The sequence below is a fragment of the Trichomycterus rosablanca genome, chromosome 9, assembly GCF_030014385.1.
Source record: "Trichomycterus rosablanca isolate fTriRos1 chromosome 9, fTriRos1.hap1, whole genome shotgun sequence".
Lineage (NCBI taxonomy): Eukaryota > Metazoa > Chordata > Actinopteri > Siluriformes > Trichomycteridae > Trichomycterus > Trichomycterus rosablanca.
In genome coordinates this window covers 3,662,859-3,675,623 of record NC_085996.1, presented here as the reverse complement: position 1 = coordinate 3,675,623, position 12,765 = coordinate 3,662,859, and positions in this window count along the sequence as shown.

Sequence of the window (12,765 nt, the reverse complement as noted above, 5' to 3'; positions counted from 1 at the left end):
TTTATCTCCCCCTCACTGCCGCTGCATTGTTTCATAGCCCAGTTACGGAGCACAATGTCCCGCTCCGTCATTTTCTTCATCTTCTTCAGCTTATTTTCCTTCAGCACTTTCTTTCTGTTATTGTTTCTTTTCTTGGTCTCATTTAAAGGTGTACTTTGGTTTAAGGGTTGACCTGTAATGTCTGTAGCAAATAGTTTTGAAGAACTTTCAGCATGACCCAGTGACTGTACTTTATCTTGATCCTTCACTGCACCAGTCACAGAACTCACAGCTGGATCACTAAACCTACTGTAAACAGACGTGGGGTTAAAACGCTCATTTGGTTCATACACGTTCTCTTGTATGTCCATGTTTTCCTCTAGCCGTGCATCATCTCGACCCTCAGACTGGAGCTGCATGACTGATGTGTTTTGAAAACGGGATGAAAATTAAGTTTTACTGTGATTTGCTTCAAACAGACCATCAGGCTGCAGAGGCTTTAAAGAATTTTTGTAAAACTGCATATTTGGTTCACTGACCGTCTCCTGCACATCCATGCTTTCTTCTACTGGTTGTAGCTGGCACTGCTGGCCATCAAGAACATCTGGATGATTTAAGATAGCAGAACTATTTCTTTCTTTGAACTTAAGATCTTGCAGCCCCTCATTTTGCATGAGCTCATCCACTACAGCAGGTAGAGGGGTACCATAATGCTTATTCTGGCCCTGATGGCCATCAAGAACATGTGGATGATTCGGGACATCAGAAGCACTTCTTTCATTTAAGTTAGGATCTTGCAGTCCCTGGTTTTGCATTGGGCCACCTGCTACTGCAGGTAGAGAGGTACCGTAATGCTTATTCTGATCAACATCAAGAACATCTGGATGATTTGGGACATCAGAACCACTTCTTGCTTGTAACTTAAGATCTAGCAGTCCCTTGTTTTGCATCAGGAAATCTGCTAATGCAGGTAGGGAGGTACAGTGACGCATATTCTGATCATAATCATGATTGTCTGGAAGATTCGGGACATCAAAATTATTTCTTTCTTTGAACTGAAGACCCTGCAGCCCCTCAGTTTGCATTAGCTCATCCACTACTGCAGGTAGAGAGGTACCGTCATGCTCATTCTGTTCACCATCAAGAACATCTGGATGATTTGGGACATCAGAACCATTTCTTTGTTTGATCTTAAGATCTTGCAGCCCCTCGTTTTGCATTGGCTTATCCACTACTGCAGGTAAAGAGGTCCCATAACACTGATCAACATCAAGAACATCTGGATGCTTTATGACATCAGAAGCACTTCTTTCTTTACACTGAAATTCTTGCAGCCCCTCATTTTCCATTGGCTCGTCCACTACTGCATGTTGAGAGGTAGCGTAATTCTCATTCTGATCACCATCAAGAACATCTGGATGCTTTAGGACATCTGAACCATTTCTTTCTTTGAACTGAAGATCTTGTAGCCCCTTGATTTGCAATAGGTTGTCTGCTACAGCAGGTAGAGAGGTACCATAACACTTACTCTGGCCCTGATAGATATTAAGAACATCTGGATTATTTGGGACACCAGAAGCACTTCTTCCTTTGAACTGAATATCTTTTTGTTCCTTGTTTTGCATTGGCTTATCCACTACAGCAGGTAGAGGGGTACCGTAATGCTTATTCTGATTATCAACAAGAACATCTGGATGATTTAAGATATCAACCTTTCTTTCTTTAAACTGAAGATCTTGCAGCCCCTCGTTTTTTATTGGGTCATCTGCTACAGCAGGTAGAGAGGTACAATAATTCTCATTCTGGTCCTGATGACTGTCAAGAACATCTGGATGCTTTATGACATCAGAACCATTTCTTTCTTTACACTGAAGTTTTTGCAGCCCCTTGTTTTGCATTGGCTCGTCCACTACTGCATGTGGAGAGGTATCGTAATGCTCATTCTGATCACCATCAAGAACATCTGGATGCTTTATGACATCAGAACCTCTTCTCTCTTTGAACTGAAGATCTTGCAGTCCCTCGTTTTGCATCAGGTTGTTTGCTACAGCAGGTAGAGGGGTACCGTAATGCTCATTCTGTTCACCATCAAGAACATATGGATGCTTTGGGACATCAGAACCATTTCTTTCTTTGATCTTAAGATCCTGCAGCCCCTCATTTTCCATTGGCTCGTCCACTACTGCATGTGGAGAGGTAGCGTAATTCTCATTCTGATCACCATCAAGAACATCTGGATGCTTTAGGACATCTGAACCATTTCTTTCTTTGAACTGAAGATCTTGCAGTCCCCCGTTTTGCATCAGGTCACCTGCTGCTGCAGGATGAGAGGTAACATAATGCTCATTCTGGTCCTGAAGGATATCAAAAACATCTGGATGATTTAGGACATCAGAACCACATCTTTCCTTACACTGGAGTTCTAGCAGCCCCTCATTTTGCATCGGCTTATCCACTACTGCATGTAGAGAGGTACCGTAACACTTATTCTGATCACCATGAAGAACATATGGATGCTTTGGGACATCAGAACCACTTCTTGCTTTGATCTTAAGATCTTGCAGCCCCTTGTTTTTCATTGGCTCGTCCACTACTGCATGTAGAGAGGTACCAAAACACTTATTCTGATGACCATCATAAAAATTTTTCTCAGATCTCGGAACATCTGATATTTGAGGTGTATTCTTAAACTGTACCTCCTGCAGGTCCTCTGTTGGTAGAAGTTTATCTTTCTCCTGGACCACTGTTGGTTCACATGTCTGTAATGATCGAGAACCAAGCTCCTCTGCTGGCGATACACAGCCCAGATCAGCGTTTTTGGACTCACTGTCGCTAGTTTTCTTCTCACTACATGGAACGCCAGTGACTATTGGGTGACTGATGGTATGAAGGCTTGTCACAACCTGTAACTGATCATTAGTTTGTGACAGTGAGCGGTCAGTCAAGCTAAATGACGATCCATATCTACTGCTGCCTGACTCTTCTGCATTTATCTGCATGAACTCTTAATCATCATCATTTTCTACCAACATCGATACTTTTGCAGCTGTAACGTGGTCTTTGTCCTTTTCAAAAAACAACCCTAACATCGATTTAGGAAATGTAGCTTTTTCTCTGTTCGAGAAACAACTTTAGTTCTTTTTTACGACTGATCTCGTTAATCTCTTTAGCAGTGAGACACAGACTCTTTTTCAGCTTCTTATCCTTCAGAGAATCTTTCAAAGCCTCAATTTCACCCTGTTTGAGCTTCTTCTCCAGGTCATCAATCAGTTTCTGGCTGTTTTCAGGATCAGAGACCCAGTCTTCCAGTTTGGCCATGGTGGATAAGGTCTTGAGATCTGTTGAAATGTAGATAATGTAGTTGTTTACACAGTGTATCAGATTTTCATTTGTACACTGGCTACTGCAGTTGAAGGTCAAAGCTTTGCAAACACTGGTAGGGAACACATTATCGTAAAAAGGAATTTGTGTCCTTACTGGTTTATTTTATTTTTGCATATTTGCAACTTTTAGTTTTTTTGCACCTCTTAAAAAAGTGTAATATAAGACAAGGGGCAGATAATTTGTCACAGCACACATATCATGACAGTACTACACTTTAAATAATTTTCTGCAATGGTTTCTTTTCTTTGACCGAATTATTGAAACCCAAACCCTGAATTTGATGCGTATAACACATTCCAATAAAAGTTACAGAATGTTGAAGTGGAGAAGGGTTTTGGGACTTAACAAAGATACAAGTTACCATCAAGGCATCTTTTCTTTGGAAGTTCGTAGTTATTTAAGCACGGTGATACCAGGCCTCATTCTGCCTGCACTACAACAGTGCGGCTTCCTAGACACAGAGTGTGTGTGTGCTTGACCAGCCTGCCTGCAGTCCAGATCCACAAGAAACACTGCAACAATCAGTGTCCTCAGTTCCAGACGCATTAAAAAGTCTCATTAATAAAAATGCTGATGGGACTTGGTAGGGAACACACCCCCGTCCTGACTTTTTTGGAGTTACAGCATCAAATTCTAAACGTGTTTCTATTTACAAACTAGAATGAGGTTGATCAGTGAAACATTAAGAATCTTTTCTTTGTACTTTTATCAGTTAAATAAAGATTTAAGGGAAGTAACACATCACACATTCTTCTTTTTACTGTCATGTATTAAACGTGACCCGTCTGTGTTGCTCAATTACAGATTAATAAATGATTGCCGTAGTTTTGAATTTTTTTATTGTCGTCCTGGTCAGGGTCGCGGATGGTCTGGTTTCACCAGGAAAGACTGGGTGCAAGGCAGGAATACCCTGGATGGGATGACGACATTAAAGCATTAATAGATTTTAGTGGGTTAGTAAGAATTTAGTTTTTACTTACTTGGAGAATTATTGAGACGGTTATCTGGTTCATCCACGCCGTCCTCTGTTTGACTCCTAAACCTCTTCCCTGTGTAAACATATAAGGAAAAATAACACACACACAGAAAAATCACAAATACCTTCAAATCATCAAGCAAGACCTTAATATACCTAAAAATGACTAAATGTATAAAGGTATTTTAATGATTTACTTTAAGTGTTTCAGCCAAATCAGTTATATGAAATAAATAATGTCTGGAAAAGAGTAGGGCTGGGTATCGCCACTAATTTCCTGGATCGATTCGATTCGATTCGATTCACAAGGTCCCGATTCGATTCGATTTCGATTCAACACATTTAGGCATATTTGAGTTACATTAACAGGTTTTGTTTAAATATGTACAGATGTTCAGAGAACGAATGTGCTAATTGTACAAAGAACATAATATTTTCATTATTAAAAATATTTGTGTATTTTGTTTACATAAATAATTACTCCAAAACAGAAAACAGTAACATTCATTTTTTATTATTATTTTATATGTCTGACACGCTACAACATTGTAAATGTAATGTAAACATACACCTGGCTGTTGAACAGCTTATGCCAAGTTTACACGACACGACACTCTGATTAACACCTGGTCGCTGTAATGTTCACACTACACGACTGATCGGCGATGGGGGTTTTTACACTACACCATCTATCACCAGGGGGAATCACAGGTGAGCTTCTCTGCTCTCCAAAACTACGTTCTGTCACGAAAACACACGTGAGAAGTGATGAAAGGTTTAATGATACCACGTCCAAACATGCACATCAACAAGTAGCGAGAGATGAAAGTTTGTGCGCCGATGAAATAAATGAATCTGAGTGGATTTGGCAACACGAGCAGCATGGCTTGTTCTATAGTGAGTTGGAGGTTAATAAATATTTTGTTTTGTAGAGAACGATCAGGTCAGAAATACTGTAAAACTCGCGTGTGCTGATGTATTCTGATAGAAACTATATTCCGCTCCTGAACCACCTGTTTACAACCTCGCCCCTGTGTTTCCCCTCGCTGTTTCTCACATTGATTGAGAGCCGAGTTTTGATCGCAGAGCGAACACCGAGTTCCTCCCGAATCCAGCACCGACCCGTCACCGAGCGAAAATCAGGGCTAGAATCATGTAGTGTGAACCAGGCATAACTTGAGCTTCTGCCATGCTGAACTGATGTGCAGATCAGATCTCGTTGCGCAAAAAAAAGACCGCTACCAGTCTGTGGGTCATTTATTACTGGGCCGCACAGAAAGAAAAAATAATTAGAGACGCTACAATAGCAATGAAAACACTGCGCCAATTTTCAACACACTTCAGGCGCTATTGCCTCCTATCACCACTAGGTGGGAGCTGCGTCTTGTTGCATTGAAAAAAGCTGATTTTCCATTATTGTGAGTTAGTTATTACACAGTTACATAGTTATTTTATTTTAAATCCTCCCACCCTGCCAGTCCGTGACATTATGTCTTAAATAAAACCGGTCCATGGTGCAAAAAAGATTGGGGACCTCAGCCCTATAGGTCAGAGTTTTACTGTGACTTACTCTCTGGTTCGGCATTGTCAACCTCATTTCTGTTAGAAATGTTAATAAATCAACCAACAAACCAATGATCATGATCAATTCTGTCATTTCTTACAGCCAGCAGTTAATATTCGGCTCCTTTAGTGAATAAGTTCTCTACAGAACTTGTTATCAAGCTACACCAGTAAAATGCTTAACTTTGCACCCCTGGGATCAGATGAATCCCCCCCCCATCTCCAAACCGGCAGGTGTAGCAACAATTCATAACAAGTATGTTCTTTTTTGTCTAATAATTATTAGTTTTAAAGCTAAAAGTGACCAAATTCTTTTGATGTTACTGTTTTACTGCCATGTTTGTTATGTTGGGCTGGTTTTTGATTCAGTAAAGCATGAAAACTTATTGACCTCACACTCAGTGATGTGTTATTCTGAAGGATCACTATATATGCCCATTGGTTACTGGTTACCATCAACTAATGACCATTAGGACTTGGTAAGGGGAAGAGGTATTTATCTAAAACACAGTCGTCAGCTGGAACAAAATCACAGAAGCAATTAATTCTATTAGTTCTATTATTATGATTTAAAAACAAAACTCAAAAGTCAGGCTTACCCAGTTCTTTCATTAAATCAGACTCGTTCTCTTTTAGCCAATCATAAACACACTGATAGGCTTTCTCGCTGTTCAGGTGCTCGTATAATTCTCTCATTTGTTTCTGGCTGGTTGTCTGTCTTTTGATGTTAGAATACATTTCAGCTTTAATAATGCCCTTCCCACGCAGAACATCAGCCAGACCTAATGGATTTCTTGTCCTTTTGATAAGTTCCGCCTGGTGTTTCTTCAGAAAATGCTTTGCACCGAGTTCTGCCATGGCGCCTGTACAGCAAACAAACAGTGTGTTAGAACAAACAACCCTACAGAGAGCTGCTGGTGACCTTATCAATATGCATAATTCATGCCCACGCTCTGTTAACATGTGGGATGAGAGCCTAATGCACGGCCATGACTAACATTTGTGAACGATATTATTAAAGTGTGAAGTTAAAGCTCTTAAGGGAAGCTAAATCTCGTGCTCTAGGGCCAGAGAGAGCATGAGTTCACTACCAGTCTGAAATAATACCCACATTCTTCCCTGTGTCCCTGCCAGCAGTAATGCCCAGTCACACCGAGCTGTCCCACAGTGGCTGGCTTTTGTTTGGCACCCAGTTTTTTTTTTTTACAGTGTGCATGCACATATAATACATTAGTGACATAAAGTAAAATAATACATGTCACTATTTGTAATAATTAGATATAAACAGCTTTAAAATAAATGTGCAGATGAGAGTTTCCTGTAGAAGACATGTCCAAAACACAGATATCAAACTTAAACGTTTTAAAACCCAAACTTTAACCACCAAACACTAAATTATCTGTATGTAGCTGACAATAAATTAACCAACATCAAAAAATACGGTACCCCAAGAGCTGTAATAATCACAATATATATTAGGGGAACACCCCAATTCTCAAATGTGAGGGACATATACTGACATAAAAATGACAAATAAACCTGTTGAACTTTCTAGCATTAGTCGTTGATTTGGCAGAAATGTTTAGAACATCAGGGACCCCCAGTAGAGTTGGTCCCCCCAATACTCAATTCATGGCTACTGGACTCTTGGGCTACTGGACTCTTAGGTCTTGGGTTTAAGAGGATTGCTACACTGACACTGAGATGCTCACTCTGACTCTATGATCCCATGAAGAAAAGAGGATTTCATGCACAACTTTAGATTTTTCTCAGTGCAGCCATTTTTATTCCCCACTAGGTGGAACTAAGAACATACAAAATGAACCACTACACTGCATTCAATACAGCAGGGTTTTTCAAACTTTTTTCTGGTGACCCACATCTTGTCCATGATGTTTTAACGCGACCCAGGCAACATAAAAATATATATTTCTATAAATGTATACTAAAACACAAAACAAACAAAATTCACTTACTCAATGAGAAGGATGGGCCTGTTTGCTATGTATGATCTGGTCCCATTGTGGTTCACAAGAAGAGAGGGCAACACACATATAAGCACGTTTCCTTTCAGTGCTAACGGCAGTTGGCCTATTTATTTTCAGCTCTTATATATATATATATATATATATATATATAAGATATATATATATATATATATATATATAAGATATATATATATATATATATATATATATATATATATATATATATATATATATATATATATATATATATATTTTTTTTTTTTTTTTTTTTTTTTTTTTTGTAAAATATCTAATAATATTAATGGAAAACTGGTCATGTTTAAACTATTTACTGGCTCTATCCTAGATCTGTCCTATTATTACTTAATACACCTGTCAGCCAATCAAAAACAAGGACCTTTTATAATCTTGTATTAAATAGCAGCAAGTATTTCGTAATAAGTGACCTGTATTACATTTAATTAACATAAAAACGCTAACAAATTTGCATCCAAACACAAATAATTACACCATTATAAACACATGATCACCTGACAACAAAGTGTCTCCTATTTCAGCATCTGGACGTATTTTTTAAAATCGCCCCTCAGAATGATGGAGAGGTTAAAAAAGGACTTAATCCTGATTATCTTTAATCTGGCTGGACTCGGGTTCGACCTGCTGCGCTGTAAACACTGTCCTGCTCCAAGTCTCTTCTAGAAAAGAGCAAAGATAAAAGAGCAACCATTGTGATCAGATCCAACAGAGGTGAATCATTACAAACTTACCGACATTCACTGATTATTTTATTATAAGCTTTACTCACCGAACAGATGAGATTTAAGAGAAAAGTTTATATCAGAATTATGAAAGTAGTGTTGAGGGTTACGGCTGAGTCCTTAAGTGAAGTTTTGGTTTTACAAAACAAGCATTAAGGTCAAGAATTAAATCAGTGATCTTATAATGACAGAATAAAGCGGCGCTCGGTTGGCACAGTGGTACATTTGTCCTTTACTGTTGAGATCTGGGGATCCAGGGTTTGGATGGTCAAAACAGCACTAGGAGGTGCACTTGTAAGTGCTGGTTCCAAGCCCAGACAGAAACAGGAGGGTTGTATCAGAATAAAAGCTGTGCCAAGCTATGTAAAGACCAGATACAGATGCTGTGTTGACCCCTAATATACCGGAGCAGCCAAAAGAATTATGACAGAATAAGTAAACAATCAAAAATCATTTTTAAATGTATTTTATTTATTTTTATCTATCCAAAACTCAGTTTTTCTGAGCTGCTCAGTCTGAATAAACTGTTTAGAATAACTCTTATTTATTTAAATAGTTACACACTCTGTTACATATTTTAGAAGATTAAAAGGGCCCTAGAACAGAACCTTGTGGCACACCATGCTGCATTATTTTGGCTCTGAAGTATCTGCTAAGGCCAAGATTTTCAAATGCAGTGAAGCTAATAGTAAAACTCATTGAAAGGATTATTATTATTATTATTATTATTATTATTATTATTATTATTCAGCTTTGGGTTTGGAGAATGCAGGGGAATTGTATGTAAGGCAGCAGGGCAGGCGTCTAAGCTGTTGTTCAGTCATGATCAGGTAAATCTTAATCTAGGGGGATTAAACTTAATCCTCCCAATCAGACTAGGTGAATGCGCTAGTGTTGCAGCTCCACGCTGCATCCTGGTCACGAGTTCAGAACGGTTCAGCAGCTAATGTGGAAGCGTCTTGGTTCTTACATAAACACTCACGAATCTTCTCACCTGGAGCGCAGTGTCTTTATTAATAGTTGACTAAAAAAGCACTATTGAGGTTCATGAGGTTCTTACACGTCTACCTCTAATTTACCTCACTGTCACACACTATATGGACAAACGTTTGTTGAACCTCTCGGTACAAAACCAAGGGCTCTTCTTCACTCCTCTTTTCTAGAAGGGCTTTCAACAGGGTCATGAAGTGTGTCAGAATTCCAAATTCTAAAAAAGGTGTGGAGTGTGGTTTGGGACAGGATGTGCATTCAACTGGAGTTCTTCCACACCACACACATTAAACCACACTTAGAGTGATTGGTATGGCTACACCAGGACTCAATAATACCTAGGGTGGTGGTAACTCAGTAGTTAAGGTACTGGGTTAGTAATCAGGTTGCCAGTCAAGCCCCACAACTGCCCCTGATCAAGGCCTGTAGTTGGATGGTCCCATAAATATAATTAGGATGGGGTGTCCACATGCTTTTGACCATATAGTGTATTGCAGATGGGTTGACACACATTTTCACATAAAGATCCTTTATAGTGATTGCAGATCATCTTGATGGCATGAAGATTCACCACAAAAACAGAACACACATTCCTCACCATGATATTTATCTGACCTGATTAGAACATTTTTCAATCCTGCAGCATGTCCTGTTACGTTAAAGAAAGTTATAGCACATCGTTTACATGGTGTTTTATGTGTTGGGACACGTTTACCTCTCACTGGCTGACGTATTATCATCACTGCCTTCATTGTGTGGTTCTGAGACACTGGATAAAGATGGTCGCTGCCTGGGAGTTGGTCTGTAGGCTAAAAAACAACTTCCTGTAAAGGTCTGGCCAGAGCAGGAACTCTGCAGTCTCCCTCTGGATACCTCTCCCCACGGTCGTGGTAATGTGGACCTACAGGAAGGTGTCAGAGCCTGGGAGGACGACTGAGTCTTCAGCTGGGTCTGAGCGCTACCAAATGATGATGAATTAGAGGCCAACAAAAATCCGTTTTCATCATCACTGCTTTTTCTGGTCCAGCTTTGGACACATGAAGATGGTGGAGCTGTGAAGGTTTCACACTGAACAGGACAGGTTGAAGATGAAGATACAGTGGGTAGACTTGGATCTCTGTGGCGTACAGAGTAACTTGAGGGTGGAATTTGGGCCCTGGAGGCCGGTGGAGTAGTGTAATCTCCTGGGCTGAATTTATGGGAATGCTGGAAAAGTCTGTCAGCTTCCTGTTTATCTGAAGCAAATGTGGCAGTCAGTCAGAGATCCCTCTGAATTATTGTCCTGGCTGGGAAGCAAAGGTACCGTTTGTAGTGACACTCGTAGTCCCTGAATTCTACCACGATCCTGTCTTGGATTGCAATCATCATTGCTGTTAAAGGAGCTGTCCATTAGTACCTCGGGTGGAGGAGGTGGAAGACTGTCAGCGTCCACTTCCTCAGGCTGTACCGAGAACTCCTTTTCAGGAGGATAATTGTTGTGGTCAGTGGTGGAAACACTTGCCCTGTAGTTAGTTAATGCAGGCAGGAAAGACCCTTCTGCTTCTAAATCTTGCAGACCTGTTGCTGGGCTTGTGGTTGGACGTGTCCTGTACCCCCTGGCTGAAGGTGCAGATAAGTCGTTTGACAGCATTTTTCCCAGGTGGTTCAGGTACAAATACAGGAGGCAAGCGAGGAACTAGGTTAGGTTTAACTGTTACCCTGTTTCCATATTGTGGACTTTGTGCCGTCTTGTTTTTTTTGATGCTCTGACATCTGTCCTGCCTTTGCACCATGTAGTCTATTTTACTGTATAAGCAATCAGCAGACTGTGACCTCCATGTGCCTCTCAAACCAGGATACATAGGTTTACCTGGACAAGGTACAGGGGGGTTATTTACAGTTTGGGGTCGTCTGATGTTTCTATCTTTTCGATAAGTCTGATCAACAGTACTATTGTCTGGCCAGTTATTTTGTAGGCTGAACTGAAGCTGCGCTTTGAGGTCTTTCTGAGACTGAATCGACATATTTTTGGCTTCCAAATTACTATTCATTTCCACTTCATCTTGTACTTCCTCTTTCACATCAGGCGTGTTGTCAGCATGATCATCATCAGCAAAATCTTCATCATTTTTATCCCCTTTATCTTCTCTAAGCTGATCAGGTGAATCTTCAGGATTCTCAGGATGTCCAGTGGAAGAACCAGGTTTGGCTCCAGACCCAGAGCTTTTGCGATGGACGCGAACTCGTGCTGAACCGATCTGGCAGTCGTTGTCTGCACCGATGCCGCTGTCCTCGCTGTGCAGAGAGGAGTCTTCTGGACTGGACTTCCCTAAGCTGGCAGCTTCCACACTAGCCAACACTTGATTCAATTGTTCCTCAGCTGTTCTCTTGGCCTGCCAGTTTTTCCCCCAGCAGTTGTGAGACTGAGCCAAAATATTCAGCTGCTTCCTCTATGGCGGCGTCACCAAGTCCTTTCAGTGAATCTCCAACTTGCTTCATTTCGTCAATGAAGTGTTGGAGCATCTGCGGTAGGTCTGGAGGGGTTTCATCTGAATTCACATCATCTTCTCGGATGTCTGGGTCTATCTGTCGATCCTTTTGTGCCGTCGGCCAGTCGGCCATGTCTTTGCGAAGGTCCAGCAATTGTTCCCCCTGAGTCGTCATTTCCTCTAAGGTCTGGATGATCTCCTCATACTGTAATACTAGTAAATCCACCAAAGGTTGTATAGACAGTTGGGTTTGGGTTGTCTTGTCCAAGAGTCCTAGCAGGGACTCGTATTTGGGGGAATTGGGTTTCAGGTACTTGTAAGCTGTTTGTTGATCAATTGCTGCTCTTTTAAGAAAACCGACACTTTTTCTTTGCCTCTTTTCCTCCTGGCTGTTTTGCTGCCGTTTTTATCCTTCATGTCTGTTGTTTCCTCGGTCAGTAATTCCTCCTGTGAGTTTGTCTCTGGTACATCAACACTTTCATCAGCAGTTGTAGTAGTTTCACATAACACGTCACTGGGTGCAGATATTTTACCTTGGAGTGGTGCAGCACTGCTTTCTTCTTCTGAAACCGCTGGTCCAGTGAGAACTTCACCTGTCTCGGTCCAGCTCTGTACTTCTGTCCTGTTAGACGAGAAGTCACTGCTGCTTTGAAGCTGCA